This window comes from Micropterus dolomieu, linkage group LG18 (genome assembly GCF_021292245.1).
Source record: "Micropterus dolomieu isolate WLL.071019.BEF.003 ecotype Adirondacks linkage group LG18, ASM2129224v1, whole genome shotgun sequence".
Lineage (NCBI taxonomy): Eukaryota > Metazoa > Chordata > Actinopteri > Centrarchiformes > Centrarchidae > Micropterus > Micropterus dolomieu.
In genome coordinates this window covers 17690157-17700455 of record NC_060167.1, presented here as the reverse complement: position 1 = coordinate 17700455, position 10299 = coordinate 17690157, and the positions used below count along the sequence as shown (strand labels likewise).

Genomic DNA, 10299 nt, shown 5'->3' with positions numbered 1-10299 from the left:
ATTGGCTGAGAACCTTCTACCCATCATGCTTTGCAACCATCCGAGGGTTTTCTTAAAGTGACAGACACACATTCACAGGGCGTGATGTTGAACAACAGAGGGCGCTATTTACTTTTGATTAGTGACACTGGACAAAGTTGATGATGGTCGATGGTTTTGGGACTGAATGCCACAGACAGAAACTCGGAGTAACCAACGTTATTTGGGGGCTTTTAGTGGGATTTGTTGACAATAACAAAAATATAGAGTATTGCCAGCCTTATCCTTCAATGCTGTAAGTAAAGTCTTACACAGAGACAAATGCTTCACCTGAAAATGTGTATTTATTTTGTGTAATACTATCAGCTGTCCATGATGAAAGTAAAAAAGTACTAATTCTGTACTGTTTCCTATTTCATACTGTTATATTATTATGTCATATTATTGTTTTATAATTACCTATGTGTTGGTGCGGAATCAGAATCAGAATCAGCTCTATTGTCTAAGTGTGTGTACACACAGGCCTACAGGGAATTTGATGCCAGTTTTTTCAATGATCTCACTGTGCTTACACAGAAATAGACATAACAGCTAAGAACAAGGACAACAAAGCTGAACAAATAAAGGTAAAGGAATACATAAGACTATTATGTGAAAAAATAGGTGTATATAAATATATATAAAAGTAAATTAAAAAGCACTACTGACCAACAACAAAAATAAAATGTCTACATGTAAGTGAAGCATTCAGATGTTACAGCTAGTCAGGGAGGAGCAAATTTATAGTCATACATCATATTATATTAGAATAACATATGTTTTGTAGTAACATCTGAATCTTAAACTTGAATGTCCTCAGAGAGGCAATTTGGGGCACAGCACAAAAACATATCGACACAGCACAAAAAAACCAAGCACAATAATCATCTAGACTGGCAGAGTAAACCACAGCTGTTAAAACAATGTAGTGAAATGAATGAGTGGAATAAAAAGTAGGCTACAATATTTTCATAGACAGGATCAAGCACTTCAAAATTGTACTTAGGTATAGCAACTATGCTTAAATCTCAGTTGCTACTTGTTGTGACTATCTTTCCACCATTGGTTAATAGAATAATTACTATTACAAATAACAGTCTATGCACACAATTATATTATTAATCTTGTCAGGTCAAATTAATTCATGAAGCATCTTTCAAAGATTTGAACAAAAACTGAACCCAACTAAATTTACCTAAAGACAACAAAACAAAGAACAAGATAGCCAGCTGAAGACATAACAAGCCTTCAAAGCCCAGTTAAGCCTAAACAGTACCACTACAACCCCTGGGACAGAGAACGGGGACATAATACTCCCAAGAAAACCATATTTGGTAGAAAGAAAGAATACACCTCAGGCCAGGCAGTTCAAAGAGGAAACTCCTACGAGGACAGCTGCAAGAGTGCCAGGACAAAATAATGAGTCCGGGAGTAACATAAAATACATAACTACTGAACAAGGTTAACAACAACAACAACAACAACAACAACAACCATAAAACCATATCTTCACAATTCAAGTTTATTCCTTTCATGGTCAATTTAAGTTACAATTGTGAGAATAAGAGTCTAAAATCATATTTGCTCAGAGATTTATAGCATGTAGAGAATTACTACATACTTTCCTTTTGTGCACCCTATCAGAAGACCAAAGCAACTTTAACTGTGCACTGCCAGAGAGCTACTAAAATCCACTTCATCCTACTTCTCAGGGGGTCATCTGAGAAAGAACTCAAACTTGAGTCTTGAAATGTCAGATGAGAAGTTCAACAACCCCCATATATCCAAATGCCTTTAAATGACAGCAGATCCTAGACAGTGGCATTACATTTCCATTTTAAGTTATTCCAGTGCAACCTTTTGAATTTTACATTCAGTGGCCACTTTATTAAGCACACCTGTAACATCGAATGTGATCCAATAAAACAGCCCAGTAATAAATTCTACCTTTACAAACATAGTAATGTTACTGGTCTGTATCATATTAAGAGGTGTTCACACATTTTGCACAATCTTTAATATACACAATTTAATATAATGCAGTCCAGTACAACAACATCACTCATAATGACCATAGAAATAAATATATAGTTGAATTACCACTGTTCTGAAAGTTTTTTGTTTTTGTTTGTACAAATACTGGCCATTGTAAGCTTTGTAAGGGTGGAATATGTTTTATTTTATTTATTTTTTTATTTAAACTTTATTTAACCAGGCAAGTTAGTTAAGAACAAATTCTCATTTACTACCATGGCCTGGCAGAGTGTGGTTGATTTGGACTGCATTCAATTTTTGCACATGTACCTAATAAAGAGTCTATGTTTATGTGTCACAATAACCTGCAGTACACAACATTGACATACTGTAGTTTTACCTTCTAAAGTCATTTTGTGAAGTTGTTAGCAAACTGTCATTATTTAGACATCCAGCATACACAGTGGGACCATTAATTCAGAGTTGTTTTTCAGGCAACCTGATGTCTATAAATCCAGTATTCACTCACCTTGAGCACTGTTTTGGTTTCCAACAACATCTGAGGGGAATATTTGGATCTCTCGCTGCTAAATGCTCCATTTTATTGTTAGTTGTTGTGTTTTTCTGTCTGTCGCTAGGTGCTGGGCAGGTAGTGCATAGTGGGTTTATCAGGGCTTTTTTTTGTAAGCTGCATCTGGAAAAGAGGTTCATGAGAGTTGTGAGACTGAACCAAACCAACAACAATGAGCTAAAAGAGGATAACATGCTCCTTAGAGCTGTGGGGAACAGCAGAGTCAGTGTGGGTTCATCAATGCGAGCAACTACTACTACACATATTACACAATTGATCCACTGCTAAAAATCAATTATTGCAGCTGTAAAAAGTAAGTAAGGTTGAAAATGTACAATCTATAACTGAACACATCCCTAACTGAAAATACAGACATCATTTCATAGTGCCAGTTGACTCAAACATCCATACTTACAGCAGTAGGGTGGATTTCTCTTAGTTTACACACCGACCTAAATTGTATTACAAATTTTTGAGTTTATTTTATTAGGAAAAAAAGTCAGACACTGCTTTTGAAAACAGTCAGTCCGAACACTAGATATTTCCATTTACACCGATTACTCTAGGACTACGCCACACATCATCAGGTTGTGCATTGTTAGCTGAATGGCCAAACTGTATCTAACCAATACATTTGTCTGTGACAGATTTTGGCATTTTATGGTCCGGAAGACTCTGCTTGCACTTTTTCTAATCCACTTGTGTTTTCATATGTTTATATAAATCTGTACATATTTCATGACGCACATACATGCACATACAGCTGCCTCCTGCTGTACAGATGATCTTAAAATAACATCAGAAAACAAAGGCACATGCACATTACAGTTTGATTCCATTTTTGAATGTGATATCTCCATTTGAACTTTTTGATAGGTTAGAGTGCTTGTACGTTGTGAGAGTGAGTGCTGCACATTACCAAATCTGCATATTCTGTACATGTTGCCGCTGTAAGTTGAAGGTATTTTATCAGATGCATGAATGCTGAGATACTAGCAGATGCAGATCATTTCCTAATTTCTTTCTGATTCCCTATTTTATGTTGCCTGATAGTTGATTGATGTTGATTTTTACCGCACTGTTTCTCTCTTAAAGGACAACCAGTGCTTGTAAAAGTGGCGACAGTAGTACATATTTATCCTCTGCTGAGTGGCTTAATGACTTTAGTTTATTTACATTAAACCTGTCCATCCGTGGTGGCAGTAATGACAGTGATGCAGGTGGTGCAAGGTCACAGCCATAATCATATGCCTGATCCCCTGTGGAGTGAATGGTGTGGAACCGTGTGGGCGAGCTGCTGTTCAGTATTCCAGTCACGGCTTGTTTGCATTGAGAGCTGTCCAGGCCAGTCCAGTATGATTAGTTGACCACAGTAGTGTGGAGTTGCACCCCATTATCATTAAACGGTGCCAGTCATGAAGCCATATACTCCTCCCTGTCTCTCTAATTACACCCCCACTGTTGGGCTCCAAGCAATTACTGCCTGCCGCCAGAACGCTTCATCGTTCATTAGGCACAGATAACGGACACATCAACAACAAAAACAAACGAAAAAGCGGAATTACTTATTTCTGCTAAAAAACAAAATATCGCCTAACAATTTATTTGGATGTTTTGATTTTGATGAAATCAAAGTTTAGTTTAGGAGAAAGCCGGCAAAAGTATTGGAAAACGACTCACATAATCCAGAGAAAAGTTAGGCAGCAGCAGCACATTACATTAACATTTATCTGACGCTTTTATCCAAAGCAACTTACAATTGCTATAAATGTCAGAGGTCGCACGCCTCTGGAGTAACAAGGGGTTGAGTGTCTTGCTCAGGGACACATTGGTGTCTCACAGTGCATTCGAACCTGGGTCTCTCACATCAGAGGTATGTGTCTTATCCACTGCACCATCACCACCCCCTAAGATTGATGAATATTATATGTGTCTTTTTGTCTTGTTCAATGTATTTCAAACTCCTGTCCTGTGCAATGGGGCCCCTATATTGTACATTTAGTATTGTATTCCCAAAAGGAAATAGAAAAATAGGCTGTAGGTCTAGGTAGAGCTACAGCTGATTTTCCAAAACCACATGCCATCTGACAGAACCATGTTCTGACTGACAGTCTTAGCCCAATACTTTATATAATTTATCTCTACATCTTCTAAAAGTAATATATTAGTAGAACAAATTGTAATCATCTACATACACCCATAAAGAGGGCAACACAGTGATGTAGGTAGGATATTTTTTCACAGTTCAACTTTGTATGGAGCTCCTGATATACTATACTGTGTCTTAAAACTTGTTTTCAAATTCTTAGTTGTTTCCCTATAACTTAAAATATTCTTGAATAAATAAGAATCAAAGTTAAAGTTAAAAAACAACAACATAGGAGTGTATCACTTAATCACTTTCAGACTCTAATCTGCTTCATCAGGCCTGTAGCTTGATCAGATCTGAATGTGACCTGACAACATAAGCAAACAACTCCACAACTGTCATCAGATTTTCATTTAAATGTCACTAACTTCGGATTGGTGCCGCATGAACGTACATGACATCACCTTTTCGCAACCGAATCCTATCCACTTCAAACCAGTTAGAAGAGCAAAAAGACGATTTTGTGTTCAGGCAGGATCCCATCACCCATCATAAACCATTATGCAATTTGATTATCTCTAACTCTCGGGCATGGGTCTTGTCCTGTGTAGTTACAGGTCATGGCAACAAAAGAACATACAGAAATACTGAACAAAAGGAAGGATAAAATACCTAAGTGCATGAGTTCATCCATCACAACATTTATTTCTGCAACATAATGTGAAAACACAGGTGAAATTCCCCTATTTATTTACTTTACCATCCTGGGACTTGTTCTCAGTATATATCCCAGTCAGGGAATTTAGCTAAATGTCTGGTATTGGAGTAATTTTTGGAATAAGCCGTTATACATATAGAACAGGATACAAGATTACTGACTGCTGCTGATTGTTTAACATCTCCTGAGTAGTACAGTACAATCAGTATAAATTGAGGGTTTGTATCAAATCATCAGTAATTATTGTCCACAGTCAGGACTCTTAGCACTATGTTTTATATCCTCTTCTATTAGATTAGATTAGAAAGTGATGCACTTTCACCTCAACTATCTCTAGTTTCCAGTGGAGGATAAAGAAAGAGAAACACACTGGGAATGATAAGACAGATAATGATATGATAATGCAGTGAAATTGTATTTAGGCTGAGCTATTGGTTTTATTTACATCACGTTAACCCACTCAGTCAAGATCTATCTGAGTAAATATAGTTTCAAAGTAAAGCACGCTGGGTTTCATTGTACATATTGTATGGGACAAAAATAAAATGACTTTGAAAAGCAAATTCCACACTTATCTCAAGTTGAGCAATTGTCCAGGGTAACCAGAGTTTGTGAGCTTTGAAAAGAAAACTTTATATTGCCACATGGTCCGCTGCTAGCAGCTGTCTCTGCTTTTTTATCTGATCTGAAAAGTCTCTGTTGACTCCCTTGTTGCAGAGTGGCCATCGTCACAGTGGGAATATTAGAAGGCGAATGAAAACAACCTGGAGCCAAGGTACACATCCACCCAGGATTGGTGAGGTAAGTGGCTTTTGCTTATAAAGGAAGGGAAAGGGTCGATTGTCCCCACCACTCAAGCGATAGTGGTGGTGGATGCCATTAAGATAAGGAGGATTAGACCTGCCGCATTGCTGTCCTAGCTGCTACAACCTGAGGGACAGGTGGTAGAGTAAAAGACCCCATCCAGGATGTCACTTCGCCTTTCGGTGACCAAAGAGACTGATTCATGAGAAGTTGATGATTTCATAGGATATTGTTGTTAGGATTAAGAGCAACCCAAGCAGCATTTGTCACTACGAGTAACTGTTGCAAGCTTGAAAAAGAGACAACCAAAGCTCTAACATTTTTATCAGTAGTGGAAGAAGATTTCTCCATCAGTAAAAGTAGCAATACCACCAAGGAACAATGATCTACTGCAAGTAAAAGTCCACAATTAAAAATGTTACTCAAGTAAAACCTTGTAATATTAGCAAAATGTCCTCAAGGTATCAAAACTAAAAGTACTCAATGCAGAAAAATGGTCCCTATCACAGTTATATAATTTAATTATTATTACTGATGCATTAATTTGTAAGTAGCATTTTATTGTTGTTGCTGGTCGAGCAAATTTGAACTGCTGTGTACACTGTTGGGTAATCTATAGCAATGTTTGTATGTAAAATCTTAATTTGTAAATTAACTATAGCAAATTAGTTTTAATGAGGTTGATACAATGTTTGTCTGACTTTTTATTTCATGAAAGTATTTATAGGAAAAGATGTTATGCTGCTCTCACCACTCCCCTTTTTGTTATTATTTTCAGATTATTTCTGCAAAGCTTTACATCTGTTTGACAAAATAATTGAAGGAAAAAACTATTTGTTCTTGTTAGTGTCTCTGGCATGCTACAGATAATATTCACAAATGGATACCAGATTGAGAAAAGGCTTTTAAAAAAACTGAAATCAGGGTGCGTCCCATTTACATTGTGCTTTTTTATATTGTTGCAACAGCACAGAGTTAATTAAGAGTGGTAAGCACAACACATACACACATAACAAACATGCACATAGAGAAAGGCTGACACTAATCCACACTTAACATTTTCTGTATAGCAGGCCCCTGCATAAGCAGATTACTCTTTCTTTTTAAATGGCCTGTTTATACTTCTTTTTCCAGAGAATTATTCCCGGCCATGCTCAGGTTTTGCCTGAGTAAGAGTGAGGAGTGAAGACGGCAGTTAAAATGTCCGCAGTGACCCAGCAAACACGCTGTGGTCGCCCGTATTTCAACATATTACACCTGGAAATGGTGATCTAATGGATGCTGATTTATGAGACGAGGACGGAGACCATGAGGTTTGCTTCAGGTTCAGCTCCTCCGAGTTAGTCAGCAGTAGGACATAATATCAGGGCTTTTATGTCACTGCTGTGCTTAATGACCTGTGTGCTTCTCTGAGGCCTATGAAACACATGCAGTAAATCAACGGAGGAGGAACCAGTTAATCACAGCCTTTGTTTTGGGCTGGGGGATGACAATGAATCTAACCGAACGCCTCCGAGCTGACGGAGAGTGTGTAAGAACAACGAACACTGTCACGTCAGACGGACTGCCTCAGCAGCCACCTGTGTCAAACAAGAATTAATGCCACTATTTCATGCCGCTGTCGTCCTTATGTAACAAAGACATTGTTAGTATTTGTATGAAGGGACTATGTAAGATAGGCCTAGTATTCCCTGATCAAAAAGGCACAACAAATAAGCTTCTTGCTCGAAAATGGCATGTCTTTAAGCATTGCAATTAAAAACTCAAACATTCTGGGCTGGTTAAGCTCATTCTGACTGCTGGCCTAATCCGGCAGCATTTAACATGGCGCATAATTAACAGGGAGAGAACGTAAAGCAGTGATTACTACCATTGTCAAGCTGCAAGCTCAAAAATAATGATTTCAGGCAAAACCAAAAACTGTAGAAATGAAAAACTATATGTTAAATGCTGATTAATGATTCAGGCTACAAATAATAACATTTTAATTTTCTGTGTGAACCACAGAAAAGAACATTACTATTTGGTCGCATATTAGCCTAAGCAACCTGAAATTTTATATAATTTTAGCTATGAGACAGTTTTACCAAAATATATAAACCGTCACCCGTCCAACAACCTTCCCTTCTTTTCAAACTGAGAGTTTCCGAGCACACATTACATTTTCTGCCACAGGCTTTTAGTAAAGTTTAGCAGCCTTCTTCATCAAATACGTACAGTACAGTAGCATTCATCAACAATATCCTAATTAAAAAGCTTTCAAGCTTGTTTTTCAGATCCACTAATCACAGAGACAGTCTAGTATTTGTTTATGACCTGCGTGAGAACAAACATGCACTGCCTTGCAGCAAATAAATCTCTCAATAATCGAATTTGAGGGTCCCTACTTAAACATAATTTGACTTACTCTTGCAAAGCCTGAGGATCTTGTCTGCACTCAAGTATATAACATGCAATATTCAGACTGGAGGCTGCAGCAAAGCAAAGATGTGATGTTGGTAAGCAGCTTGTTTGAACTTAGGTAATGATCATGACAAAAATGAAACAAGCAACACATTAGATGACAATGCTGCTGCAACACAGAGCAGAAAGCACAAACACATCTGGCAAAAAGCAAAAGGTTACTTTAATTCCATGGCTCTTTGAAACATGTGCAGTGTGTCATGTTTGCAGTGTACCTACCACCATGCTTGCAGGATGACTTCATAGTTCAGAGGGACAGAAAGATGACCTAATTTATGCCTGATTACATGTGCTCACTTGGGCTTTTCTGTGACCTTAACCAGTCACTAAAGACTGTGTGAATAAGTAAAAGTGATGAAGAATGAGGAATATGATGCACACTGTATTTGAAACCTATACTGCTAGAGCTGTGGCTGAGTATTTAGATTTATTGTGTGACCCGCAAAATAGGGCTTGTGCCAAGATTGCCAAATTTTCAAATGTATGTTAAAATATAAGAAAAATAATTTAAGTGCAGCTTTTAACCGTCCACCTGAATATGTACTCTAACCCTGTAATGCCAAGCGTATCATATATGATACATGAGTTTTAGAGACCCCCCCAAAAAAACCTGGTGTATACAATCAGATACATGCAATGCACGGATAATCCACCAGGGGGCCGAAATTCGTCTAACATACTGTAGGTCCTTCAATTGAGACAGCCAAAATGGAGGTTGTCAATTTGTGACCTACAGGTTGTTTTGCAAGGAAAATTTTGCCAGTTTTGAAGGAGTTAAGGTGAGAAAAACATTCAAATTGTTTTGAATACTAATATGAATATTTACTGGATTGAAGCAATGTATAGTTACTCTATATTTAACTTATTTTATAGTAATATTGAGTTGAAAGTGTGTGTATCAAATTAGATACAGCAGGTATATAAGGTAATTTATGTATACACCTGTAAATCATAGTTTTATTGCATATCCTTCATTATGCATTCTTTTAAGCTACATACACTCTTTTAATTATTTAAGTAAACTAATTAACGGCATAATTTGGTATATTTAGAGCAGAAATTGAGAAATTTTGTAGCCTATATTGTATTTTCCTGCTATATTGAGATGCTAAATGTCTAATTGGATGTTTCCATGACTCATTTCATAATAATTGTCTTTTGGTCATTGATTTTAAATAAAAATTGACTAAATTCAGAAGAGAAATACGCAGTAATTTGTTTGGTTTGTATTTTGTAAATGGCAAAAAAGTACAGCATTGAAGATATCCTGATTATGAGTGGCAATTCAAGTGACATGGAGCAGTTAGGGGAAGATGATGATGCTGATGATGTTTATTTTTGTTTTAAAAAAACATGATGTGGACAAAACATTGCAGTAAAGTCCGAATGTATCAAATATGATACAAAACAAAACTTAAATGTAAACATTTTTTTTTAATGTGACATTAGGTATAATAACCACTCCATATTCAAAAAATTAGAATGGTTCAGGCTTTACAGGGCTAATTATAAACCGTATAGTGTAATTAACCTCTCACCGTCTGTGACCCTCAACATCAAAGTCAAGATTCAGGATATATCATGGATATAAATTATATTGCACTTAATGCCACATACTTAACACTGTGACAGTATGAGAGGAAACATTCTCTCTACTAAATA

The 10299-nt window shown here is 36.9% G+C and overlaps 1 protein-coding gene across 1 annotated transcript in view; it reads left to right on the top strand.

Annotated features, from left to right (window-relative positions):
• The first annotated feature begins 66 nt into the window (after positions 1-66).
• mmel1 (membrane metallo-endopeptidase-like 1) overlaps positions 67-10299 on the top strand; it is a 30174-nt gene continuing 19941 nt past the window's right edge. Inside the window, exons 1-2 of the mRNA XM_046029268.1 lie at positions 67-274; positions 6088-6171. The gene's annotated coding sequence lies outside the window, so the exon portion shown is untranslated. The remainder of the gene's footprint in view (positions 275-6087; positions 6172-10299) is intronic.